Genomic DNA, 13,328 nt, shown 5'->3' with positions numbered 1-13,328 from the left:
CGGAGCTTGCTGCGCTCGCCACACTTTACACAATCAACTCCACGCCGATGTGGATAGTGCAGGTATGAACAGGTCGGGAGTATGTGTACCGCATCCCCTCGCGGGGCACACTGCGCTCGCCACACTTCGGGCTGACGTGGACAGTGGGGGTGTGTTAAATCGCATCGCAGATTGAATCGTACGCAAATCGTATGCATATCATATTCAAATAGTGCATGTGATTTGCATACGATTTACATGCGATCTGCTGGGAAGTGCCGCCGTGAAACTAAACTGCTAGTGCGTAAACCTAATCCTCGTACCTTGCCAACTGAACCTAACACCTGCCCCACAGCCTAACCATAACTGCCCCTTCCCTAAACCTTGCTTCCCGAAGCAAAATCCTAAAGCTGGCCATACATTAGAATGATTCTAGGACCGAATACACAATTTTGACGGATCATGCGATCAATAGTGTGCACATTGTATGGTATTTCGGTGCGATGCGCAGTCCCGCGAGTTGAGAGGTCGCTCTACTGATAGTATGTGCCGCGTTCTTAATAAAGCTACTTGGCGCAGTGTGCTCTGTCTCTCTCTCAGCACACATCGCTGCAGTGTCAGGGTCAGTGTTCTCTGTTGAGAACACTGGTCCTGACCGGTGAATAACCTGCGTGCAGGTTATTAATCGCTGCCGGATCCAGACCAGCGGGGCCGCACTTTTAAATCAGTGTGTGGGATACACACACAGCAAATTAAATGCACTTTCAGGCATTTTCTGAGCGATTTAGTAAAGTCACTCAGAAAATGTCTGAATTTCAGTCCGTGTGTAGGGCCCATTCCACTATTGCTCACTATTTCCCCTTTAGACAAAGTTTGATTCATTCATTTGTGTGCTATGCTACTGTATCTTTCTTTGAATCATTACTTTTATTGGCTGTTCATTTCCTTTGTCTCTTGACTCTGCCTATATTTCTGACTGTTTCTTTTTCCCATCCTGACAGCACGTGAAATGAAGCCTTGTTCATTACACAAATTGATGCTGCGGGTTCTGTTTCCAACATGCATTTGAAGTCCTACTCTCTATATAAATATAACTAATAGAACATGCATTTACAATATACAGAATAGGAAGTGTACAGTAGACACAGCCACTAATATAATCCTGCAATTGCCAATATATTAGAGATGTTTGTTCTGGTTTTGGATCTGGGTTTCCAAAACCACCCTTGTGTGTTTTGGATCTGTATTTATTTTTAGATAATGCTAACATCGTGTAATTTGGGCCTCTTTTCATACAATATTATTAACCTCTATAACATTAACCTCCAGTCAATAAACACACAGCAGTTGTTTCTGCAAATTATTAATGTATTAGAGCAATAACCAAAAAACATGTTTATCCCAAAAAATAGACAGACACCAATGCCCCCCAAAATGGAGCCCATTATCAAAGAAGAATGGAAATGTCCTTGGAGCCCTCCCACCCTACATGTATATTAAAAAGGACATGCAGAGTTTAACATACTAAGCACCTCAGCAACAGGGACTGACACTTTTGCAATTTTACTGTAGTTCTTAGTTTATTTGGATGGCCACAAACCAAATTTTTGGAAGGACTACCTGTGATAATGAGGAGGTTGCCGATGAGGGTGTTGGTGATGAAGTTTCCAGTAAAATGTTAATTTTGCCCCTTTTTAGGAGCTCTGGATTGCACAGTAGGCAGTAATAAACAACAACCGTGTGCACCAAAGGTTAATCTTACAGCTGTTTTTGGAGCTCTGGGCTGCATTGCAGGTAGTTGTATGGTCAGCAGCACCACTGTGACTGCTTGTGCAAAAACAAAGGGTTACTGATGATTAATGAAATGCTGTCCTGTGTTATTTAAGAGGCTGTGTGAATCAGAATAACAAATTGATAATTTGCTGCCCTGGCAGTTTAGTGTACTGTTCATTCAGTGTCCTGTGTGAAATGGCACCCAAATCACCATAGGACAGACTTATACCCCTTTCACACTGCAGCTCTAAAACGGTATATTGCTGATTTGTTTTGCCGGTACTTATGTAGTAACTGGGCTGCCGATTTTGAAATCGGGTCCATCGCATCGCATCGCACCCGACCATATCGCATGCGATGCGATGCGATGCGATGGACCCGATTTTTCCATAGGATTCAATGTTAAAATGGACTCTGTCCATTTTAACATAGAATTCAATGGGAAAAGGGGTCCTTTTCATACCCCTACTATCCAAGTGGGCATGGAGTTGGATATAAACCTGTGGCGAGCGTAGCGAGCCACCGAGCCCGAAGCGTGGCGAGCGTAGCGAGCCCCGCGAGGGGACACAGAATACCGTCCCCTCGCGGGGCTCGCTTCGCTCGCCTTAACTTAAGGCATACAATCAAAAAATCGGCAGCCCAGATACTACATAAGTACCGTTTTGCCTTTTAAAACGGTTAGAGCTGCAGTGTGTAAGCACTGCAGTGGTTCAAGAAAACCGGTAATTCAAAACGGGTAAAAAGAAGGATCCTACACGGTTCAGACTAGAGATGTGCAGACTCGGATTCCGGAGATCCGAGCCCCCCGGGGTCATCATTCCGAGCCCGGTTCCGAGCAGCGCTCGGAGATTCCGGCCTGACTCGGGTCCGTCCGCGTGGTCAGAACGTCATCTCCCGGCGCCAGATTTCTCAAGGCTTTAAAAGCGGCTGCTGCGCCCGCCATCTTCACTCCAGTCTAGTAGTGGGTTGGGAGAGGGTGTGTTGGTGCTGCTGCTGGGGCTTAAACTTGAGCTTGACCTTGAGCTTGAACGCAACATTTTTCAATCGCTGGGGCTGTCTCTCAGTGCTGCTGTGTAGTCTAACTGTGTACTTGTAGTACTACTGTCTCCTCTGTGCGGTCTACCTCTGGTGTGCTGTGCTGTAATTAATTATTTTATTCGCTGGGGCTGTCTCCCTCAGTGCTGCTGTGTACTCTGTTCTCCTCTCTGCTTAGGAGAACAGTCTAACTGTGTACCTGTAGTACTACTGTCTCCTCTGTGCTGGGGCCTACCTCTGGTGCTGTGCTGTGCCTGTAATATTATATTATATATTAATAATAATATTAATTAATTTTATTATATATATAGTCCACTGGTGCTGCCTGCACTGAATCTGCCAGTATTATTTAGTTACTCAGTCCACTGTTGCCACTGACAGTGCTACTGCCTACCTAGTGTACCTACCTAGTACATACTAGGCTGCTATATCTAATTTAATTAAAAAATAATACTTGTGCTGTGTGGGACTGTAAAAAATAATTCCATGCTGCTGGTGCACTGACGTGTGCCACTGAGTGCCACTGCCAAGCAGTTCCGTCCTAATAATAAAATTAATTATTATATAAATTCTGCTGGTGCACTGCATAAAGCTACTGGTGGTGTGTAATATTAATAACTACCTTTTGTGATGACCACTGGCAGTGCTACTGCCTGCCTGCCTACCTAGTAGTTTTTTTTCTCTACCTACTAGGCTGCTATATTATTAATAATTAATTTAATTATATATAGTCCACTGGTGCTGCCTGCCTGCACTGAATACTGTGAATAGAGGTTGCCAGTATTATTTATTCAGTCCATTGTTGCCACTGGCAGTGTTACTGCCTAAGTGTACCTACCTAGTAGTACAAGTACATACTAGGCTGCTATATCTAATTTAATAAAAAAAAAAATAATACTTGTGCTGTGTGGGACTGTAAAAAATTATTTCATGCTGCTTGTGCACTGACATGTGCCACTGAGTGCCACTGCCAAGCAGTACCTAATAATAAAATTATTATAAATTCCGCTGGTGCTCAATACTAGTATTGCTGACGTATCTACCTGTCTTGTGCCTAGTACTGTCTTATCTACCTGTCTGGTGCCTAGTACTGCCATATCTACCGTCTGGTCTGGGGCTCACTGCCTAATACTGCCGTATCTATCTGTCTGGTCTGGGGCTCACTGCCTAATACTGCCGTACCTGTGTGGTCTGGGGCTCACTGCCTAATATTGCCATGTCTACCTGTCTGGTCTGGGGCTCACTGCCTAATACTGCTGTATCTACCTGTCTGGTCTGGGGCTCACTGCCTAATACTGCCATATCTACCTGTCTGGTCTGGGGCTCACTGCCTAATACTGCCGTATCTACCTGTCTGGTCTGGGGCTCACTGCCTAATACTGCCGTATCTACCTGTCTGGTCTGGGGCTCACTGCCTAATACTGCCGTAGCTACCGTCTGGTCTGGGGCTCACTGCCTAATACTGCCGTACCTGTGTGGTCTGGGGCTCACTGCCTAATACTGCCGTGTCTACCTGTCTAGTCTAGGGCTCACTGCCTAATACTGCCGTATCTACCTGTCTGGTCTGGGGCTCACTGTCTAATACTGCCGTATCTACCTGTCTGGTCTGGGGCTCACTGCCTAATACTGCCGTATCTACCTGTCTGGTCTGGGGCTCACTGCCTAATACTGCCGTAGCTACCGTCTGGTCTGGGGCTCACTGCCTAATACTGCCGTACCTGTGTGGTCTGGGGCTCACTGCCTAATACTGCCGTGTCTACCTGTCTAGTCTAGGGCTCACTGCCTAATACTGCCGTATCTACCTGTCTGGTCTGGGGCTTACCCCCCTTAGACTCTCCTGGGGATTTGTGGTGTCGGACAACGCCAGTAACATTGTGCGGGCATTAAACATGGGCAATTTCCAGCACGTGCCATGTTTTGCCCACACATTAAATTTGGTGGTGCAGCATTTCTTAAAAAATGACAGGAGTGTGCAGGAGATGCTTGCGGTGGCACGCAAAATTTGCGGACACTTTCGGCATTCTGCCACTGCCTGCCGAAGGCTGGAGCGGGAGCAAAAACTCTGCAACCTGCCCTGCCATCAGCTTAAACAAGAGGTGGTGACGTGCTGGAACTCCACCCTCTATATGATGCAATGATGCAGAGGATGGAGGAGCAGCAAAAGGCCATTCAAGCCTACACGGCCACCTACGACATAGGCAGAGGAGCGGGGCTGCACCTGACTCAAGCGCAGTGGAGGCTGATTTCCGTGTTGTGCAAGGTTCTCCAGCCATTTGAACTAGCCACACGTGAAGTCAGTTCCGACACTGCCTGCATTAGTCAGGTGATTCCCCTGATCAGGCTGTTACAAAAGCAGCTGGAGAAAGTGAAGGAGGAGCTAAAGCGTAGCAATTCCGCAAAGCATGTCGCTTTTGTGGATGAAGCCCTCCATACGCTTTGCCAGGATACGAGGTTGGTCAGTCTGTTAAAGTCAGAGGAATACAGTTTGGCCACAGTGCTCGATCCTCGGTTTAAAGCGTATATTGTGTCTCTGTTTCCAGCGGACACAAGTCTACAAAGGTGCAAAGACCTGCTGGTCAGGAGGTTGTCATCGGAAGGGGACTGTGACAGGGCCCCAGCTCCTCCTTCATTTTCTCCCCCACCTGTGCCTGTGAGGTAACAGCTGCGATTTCCCACACAACCCGCTGGCGGGGATGCAGGGCAGGCAGGAGGGAGTTTGGACATCTGGTCCGGACTCAAGGACCTGCCAACGATTGCTGACATGTCTACTGTCGGTGCATTGGATGCCGTCAACATTGAAAAAATGGTGGATGATTACTTTGGTGACATCCAAGTAGACATGTCAGACAGTCCTTACCTGTACTGGCAGGAAAAAAAGGCAGTTTGGAAACCCCTGTACAAACTGGCTCTATTTTACCTGAGTTGTCCCCCCTCCAGTGTGTACTCCGAAAGAGTATTCAGTGCAGCGGGGAACCTGGTCAGTGAGCGGCGAAGGAGGTTGCTTCCGAAAAATGTTGAGAAAATTATGTTTATAAAAATGAATTATCAATTATTCAATGAAGACCAGGAATTGCCTCCAGAGATTATAACGGGACCTGTGATTGTGGAGTCCAGCGGGGACGAATTGATAATCTCTGAGAATGAGGAAGTACACACTGAAGGGGGCGAGGAATCAGAGGAGGAGGAGGAGGATGATGATGAGTGACGATGACATCTTGTTGTTGTAAAGCCAGTTTATACAGGGAGATATTATGAATTGTTTTTTTGGTGTGGGGGCCCAAACAAACCAATCATTTTAGCCACAATTTTGTAGGCCCTGTCGCTGAAATGTTTGGTTTGTTAAAGTGTGCATGTCCTATTTTCGCAACATAAGGGTGGGTGGGAGGGCCCAATCACAATTCCATCTTGCATCACCATTCATTATTCCTACTGCTGAGAGTCATTCATATGTGGGACTTGTCTTTTCAATGCATACAACTGTTTGCATTCCACTAATGAGAGTAATTGATTGCTGCACCAATCGCCCACTGCTGGTTGCAGCTCTCACCCTGCATTAATTTGGGAGTCTGCCACTGCAGCCTTTTTTTTTGGAGCCTTGAGACTTTTAGGGATGCTGAACTAGCCGACACCTTTAGGTGGACTCTGGTCTGTCTTGTATCAAGCACAGTGGTCTCGTGTGCATGAGATTGTTCTCTGTCCTCTTCTAGAATTGTGTCACCATCACCATCTTCATGGGTGAGAATGTGATCTCCCTGACCCTTAATAGAATAGAATTAACTTTATTGGCCATGTATGCTTGCGCACACTAGGAATTTTCCTGGGGCAACCTCCATATAGCAACAGGCCTCAGAAACACTCCGCCCATATAGAGGGCCTTCAACAAAGGGAGTCTCTCCAGTACTATCCCCGATACTGCAGGTAGAGGTACTAGGGGCCTCTGGGCGCTGGACGTGCCTTGCAAGTCTTCTTTAGGGATCCATCCGTGGTGCAGGCCAGCAATGGGACCACACCATGTCCCTGTAGCACGGTACCCTGGGGGAGTCAGGGCTGGGGCAGGAAGGGTACAGGCTGAGTGGGGGTTGGGCACCCTTGTACTCTGCTGCTGTTGCCGGCTCTGGCCGGTAGCGTCTCCCTGGGGTCACGGCTGGCACTCTGCAGGGCCTCCCTCTTGCCTTCCTCATGATGCTGGCTGCTGGCTCTCTCTGTGTGCGCCGCTGTCCATCACCGCCGGACCTACCGGGTGGGTGATTAGTGTGCGCCCGCTCTCCTCTCCTGTCAGTCACGTTGCCCGGGACCTCGCAGCAGCACCCGCTCTCCTCCGGCCACTGTGCAGCTTCAGACGTCGCTGTCAATCACCGCCGGGTCTCCTGCACGGCTATGCTTCCCAGGTCTCTCCTCTCTAGCGGGTCTCACTTCTGCACGCTTCCTCTGCTGCTCTCCTCTCTGTGGATCTTTAGGGTGCCCAGCGTGTCTTCTCTCTCTAAGCACGTGTCAGCCTCTCTCACGCTGCTGCAAACCCTCCTCCGTCATGCTGCACAGTTTCAGGTCACCTCTGACCTCTCCTTTCGTGCTCCCTGGGCAGCGAATAAGGGGGGTGTCAGGCTCCCTGCACGTGGACTGAGCTGGGGCTGTTTAACCCCTCACATCCCTGCAGTTTTCCTCTGAGCAGCATTGGCTGCAATTAAACTTCTTTGGGGGCACAGGGGCACTCCAGGGGCACAGGGGGTATCCTGTAGTGGGCTGCCACACAAGCCCATTCACATTTTTAGAAATATGGCTATCCACAGGTTGTTCAGTCTGCCATTTGAGATTGGGATCTTTCAGCACAGAGACAAACTGCACATCAGGGTCAGGATCACACAAGTTGTTAAACGGGGTTTCGACCATGAATCAATCACAGCATTAAATTAATTAATAATCAATCAATCATAATCACAATCAAGACAGATAGGGGTCTTATAAAATATTAAACTGACCAAAACAGATACACACTCGCAGAACAAATCAGTGCGGCACGAAATAATAAGCATAAAATGAATCAATCACATCATTAAATTAATTAATTATCAATCAATCAATCATAATCACAATCAAGCCAGATAGGGGTCTTGTTAAATATTAAACTGACCAAAACAGATACACACACAACTAGTACTGCCTCATCTACCTGTCTGGTCTGGTGCCCACTGCTGAGAGTCATTCGTATGAGGGACTTGTCTTTTAAATGCATACAACTGATTGCATTCCACTAATGAGAGTAATTGATTGGTGCACCAATCGCCCACTACTCCTCGGCTGCACTGTGTACACAGTGCACAATCAAGCCAGATAGGGGTCTTGGTACTTGTTTTGAGGTTGTAGCAGGGGAGTGCAGCTACTCGTAACACCTTGAGCGAAGATCAGTACTTCTCTACCGGCAAAGGACATCCTCCTCGACAGAGCGTGCAGCTTCACGAGGGACGCATGTGAAGCAGTGAGCAAAGGGAACACACCCGCCTAGCGAGCCAGATCACCTGAATCCACCCTAGCGATCAATAGAGTTACAAAAGTCGCAGCCAGATAGAACTCTTCCAGCAGCTACCTAGTCATTGATTAGCCCCCTCCCCTCCACCCATTAGGCAATGATTGATGAGACAAATGGTAATAAATAATAAATGAATAATTAATAATCACAAAATTCAAAATCAGATATAATTAATTCATTATAAATAATCATAATCACAATCAAGACAGATAGGGTCTTGTTAAAAATATTAAACTGACCAAAACAGATACACACTCGCAGAACAAATCAGTGTGGCACAAATTAATAATCATAAAATGAATCAATCACATGATTAAATTAATTAATAATCAATCAATCAATCAATCAATCACAATCAAGACAGATAGGGGTCTTGTTAAATATTAAACTGACCAAAACAGATACACACTCGCAGAACAAATCAGTGCGGCACGAATTAATAATCATAAAATGAATCAATCACATCATTAAATTAATTAATAATCAATCAATCAATCACAATCAAGACAGATAGGGGTCTTATTAAATATGAAACTGACCAAAACAGATACACACTCTGCACCATCGAGCAGGTGATCGCTGACATGCCAGGTGCAACTGTCTTTAGCACCCTGAATGCCAAGTGTGGGTTTTGGCAGATCCCTCTGGACAGAGCCTCTTCCTTGCTTACTGCCTTCATGACCCATATGGGTGCTACGTCTTCCTCCGCATGCCCTATGGCATCACCACGGGCAGCGAAGTTTTCCAGCGCTGCATGGAGCAACTGTTCGCTGGCTCTCCCTGTGACATCATCGCTTTCAGCATCCTTATCTGGGGCCGCACCAGAGAGGAGCATGATCAACGCCTCCACCAGGTACTCCAACGGGCTTGCACCCTCAACCTCAAGCTCAACCCTGACAAGTGCAGGTTCAGAGTCACAGAGGTGGCATACGTGGGCCACCTCCTCACCGACAAGGGCGTCCTGCCAGACCCCAACAAGGTCTCTTCCATCCTGCAGATGCCCCTCCCAGCAGACAAATTGGCATTCCAGTGCTTACTGGGGATGACCAATTACCTAGCCAAGTTTCTCCCACAGTACAGCACTACCACTGAACCCGCACGGTGTTCCCCATGGCAAAACAGCTCCTGCGGCCTAGAGTCGAATCCCAAGTGAGTGATTGCATCAACAGACACAGAGCAGGCTCCAAGGTGTCCTACGACAGATTGGCACATCGCCTGCCACCACTTTCTCCAGGCCAACCTGTTCGCATACAGACTGAGCAAGGCTTTGACAGAACAGCAGTGGTGCAGCGTCCAGCAGAGCGTCCCAATAGTTATGTGGTGCAGTCTGATGATGCCTTGTATGAGCGCAACCGCCGACACCTGCCGAGTACAGCTGAAGAGGACTCTGCACAGCCGGGTCCATCAGTTACTGCCACTGCTGCAACCAATGCTAGTGATGGTTTACATTACATTACATCTTCCATCTGCCACCTTAAAATTGATTAGCCCCCTCCCCTACACCCATTAGGCAATGATTTAAGAGATGACTGGTAATAAATGAATAATAATCACAAAATTAAACAATCAGATTACATGAATTAATCATAATCACACAATCAAGCCAGATAGGGGTCTTGTTGGATGTTAAAGTGATCAAAACAGTTACACACTTGCAGACAAACTCTGTGCTGCACAAAATGCCCACAGCTCCTTGGCTGCACATGGTAAACAGTGCACGATCAAGCCAGATAGGGGTCTTTTTTGGGCCTATTTTTTTAAACTGCCGCTGCAGTGCCACTCTTACATAAGCCACGTGTTTGTGCCGCACACTTGTGTGGCTTAGCATAGTTATCCAGCTACCTCGGTGCAACCTTTTGCCCTAAAAACAATATTGTGAGGTGTTCAGAATAGTCTGGAAATGAGTGGAAATAAATGTTATTGAGGTTAATATAGCGTAGGAGCAAAAAAAAACCCACCCAAATTCTGCGATTTTAGCAGTTTTTATTATTTTTTAACAAAAAAAATCAGAACCCAAAACCCAAAAAATCCAAACACAAAACACTTAGGAGGTGTTTTGCCAAAACCCATTAGAACCCAAAACCTCAAGGTAATCAGAACCCAAAACCCGAAAAGTGGCCGGTGAACATCCCTAGTTCAGACACGTTATTTGTGCAGTGTGAACGGGTCTGAACCGGTATATTGGATTCCACACTGGGAGCAGCGCATCTTCCGCCCCCCCCCCCCATCACTGGTAGTAAGTACTGCATCCCCCGCCCCCCCTCCCCTGGTAGTAAGCAGCACATCCCCCGCCCCCCCCCCCCTGGTAGTAAGCAGTTTATCCCCCCTCCTCTGGTAGTAAGCAGTGCATCCCCCGCCCCACCCTCCCCAAGTAATCTTGTGGTACTGTCATTCGGTCACAGTTTTCATCCATACACTTATGCAGGTATTCAATGCCGGTGCGAGCGGCCGGCGAGGGGGTTAAACTGCGAGGATCACAGAAAACCAGTGATCCTCGCAGTTTAACCCCCGCACCGGCCGCTCGCACTATGCAACGTTCCGGGGGAATCCTCGCCGTCACAGAACGGCGAGGATTCCCCTAAACTGCGAGAGCCGAGGCTAGTGCAGCAAACTCGCTGTAATTAGCCTCGATTCTCGCAGTTTTTGGAGGCACATTCGCAAATTCCCCCTCGCTCAAAAAACGGAGCGAGGGGGAATTTGCGAATGAGGGGGGTCAGTTGAATACTGACAGGGTGAGTGGTGACTGCGAGCAAAAAGTCCTGCTCGCAGTCACCGCTCGCCCACGGCATTGAATATATGCCTCAATATCTGTGTTTTTAGTAATTTGCCTATGAGTGATGTTCCAACATGCACAGTTTTAATACATAGTATCAGATGTTTTGTTACAATGTTTCCTAATGAGGGAGTCTACAGTGGAGGAAAATGCTACAATGTGTTTCTCTTTATATGTGTTCTGTCTCTCCACTGATATCAGTAGATAGGGTGGCAGTGATTTAGATTTTTCAGATTCCCCAATAGTTTAATCATAGCTTTAGAAATCAAAATAAAATGTGCTTTTCTGTGATGTGGCTGCAGCATTCTGTAGCTACTGTGGCTGCTGTCTCTGGTCACTTGTCACACACATGCCATTTGTGTCTGTATTTTTAGTGCTGCACCTTTCAGTAATGCCTCTCTCCTACATAGCATGCACAGGCATATCTCCAGAAAGACACCTGGAAAAAGTATTCCACTTAGAGACCAGCAATATACTTTACCCTTTGTGACTTTGTGGGGCATATATATAAAAAATATTGGAGTGATATCCTACAGATCCTGTGAATGTATTTATGGGGGAACACATCAGATGTCGGAGAAATCCCCATTTTCAACAGCAAACGCAGTTCCTGTGGGTTCTAGGGGTATACTAAAATGGCAGATCTGGAATGTGAAGCATTCTGGATCCTGACCCTGGTAGCTAAAGCCAACATCAGATGGTGATGGGCACTGTAGACCATGAGCTACTCATTGCAAATGTTTCTGGAGGATAGATCTGTATGATGCCTCTTTGTAGCTGATCAATTGCTCCTGTACAGTCAGCAGACCACACACATGCAGTAGTAGCAAGGACCTGAATCTGGAAGTAAAGTGCTCAATTGGCAGGATGGGTTCCTATTGCCTATCCACCCTGGGTGCCCACCTAGGGCCCAGCATGACCCCACAAATTCTGTCTTGTCCCATGATTGATCACAAAGGCTGGCTTACAGTTAGATGTTTTACAGATGCTCAGCAACAAGGCTCAGACCAGTGATGATATCACTAGTACTAGCACTGAGCTCCATTACTACTTATGAGCTCAGTCTCTGCCTCCAGCAGATTGAGAATGAGGAGCTTTTACAAACTTCTCCCCTTGTGTCAGCTTTCCCATAATACCCCAGAACCTGTCAAACTGAATTATTTATGTTATTGGGACCTCTACCAATATCCAGTAATGCTTTGGTTATCTCTGTTGGTATAATGTGATTCAATTCTATGTGATATAACATGATAAGTATCCTATGATTAATTAGGAACCATGATGGTGTAAAATAATGGACTTCTTTGCTGTTATATTCAGGGTTGCCTACACTCCCGGAATGTGGTCAGTCTCCTGTGACCCCCCCACGTCCATGTCTTTGTAGCCCTGCCCCCTGCTGTGCAATGCCTGAAATACCGGCATTGGATGGTGGGGGCGTAGCTACGAAGACACAATTGTGCACTCCAGATGATCTTCCGGCTACCGCACCCCCATCGGCCCCTTTCCTGCCGCATCAGCGGCCCCCTCCCCCCCCCCCCCCCCCGCCTCACTGAACTTGCTGACCTCTCCCGGAGGGGGCAGCCAGAAAGTAGGCAACCCTGGTTATATTGCAAGTGGCACCTCTATTGCTATAATGTAAAGTTGTATTATAAGTAGCTCATTACAGCAGTTGGTATAGCATAATGGGGAAATGTAATAGGATGAGAAAATCAGAAAGTGAGAGATTTGGTAAGAAATCTCCATTATTTTTTTAAAGCGGCAATCATTTACACTGCAATACCAGTTTGATTTTGCAGTGTAAATGATTGCCGCTTTAAAAAACTGAAGATTTCTTACCAAATCTCTCACTTTGGCCCTTATTCTGGTTGGTGCGGTCGAGCCGCATATGCGGCTCCGACCGCACCAGACGAATCCCCGCCCACCCTACGGATCGCCACGGCCGTCCGTACACGGACGGCTGGCGATCCGCATAAAAATGGTGGAGGCTACGCCTCCACCATGGTGGGAGCTGCCCCCTGCATTCGATGGTCGTCGACCATCGAAGGCAGGTCCGCACGCCGCGGCAGCTCCCGCAAGCTGAGACCACACGGACAATCGTCCGTGTGGTAGCTTGTATGGGGGCTGAAAGCTGACATCCGGCGACGTCAGCTTTCCGCCCCCATGAGTTGCGTCATGCCCTCATTAGCATGCGTACGCCCCGCGTTTGCATGGGAACGCCCATGAAACGCGGGGCGTATACATAGG

At 47.5% G+C, this 13,328-nt stretch overlaps 1 protein-coding gene across 2 annotated transcripts in view; it reads left to right on the top strand.

Moving 5' to 3' along the window:
• DDC (dopa decarboxylase) overlaps positions 1 to 13,328 on the top strand; it is a 120,592-nt gene that overhangs the window by 13,385 nt on the left and 93,879 nt on the right. The gene's annotated exons all lie outside the window — the stretch shown is intronic.

The sequence above is a fragment of the Crinia signifera genome, chromosome 5 (genome assembly GCF_055691185.1).
Source record: "Crinia signifera chromosome 5, ASM5569118v1, whole genome shotgun sequence".
In the NCBI taxonomy this organism is placed as follows: domain Eukaryota; kingdom Metazoa; phylum Chordata; class Amphibia; order Anura; family Myobatrachidae; genus Crinia; species Crinia signifera.
Note: the sequence above shows the minus strand (reverse complement) of the source record. Positions and strands in the feature narration are given on the sequence as shown.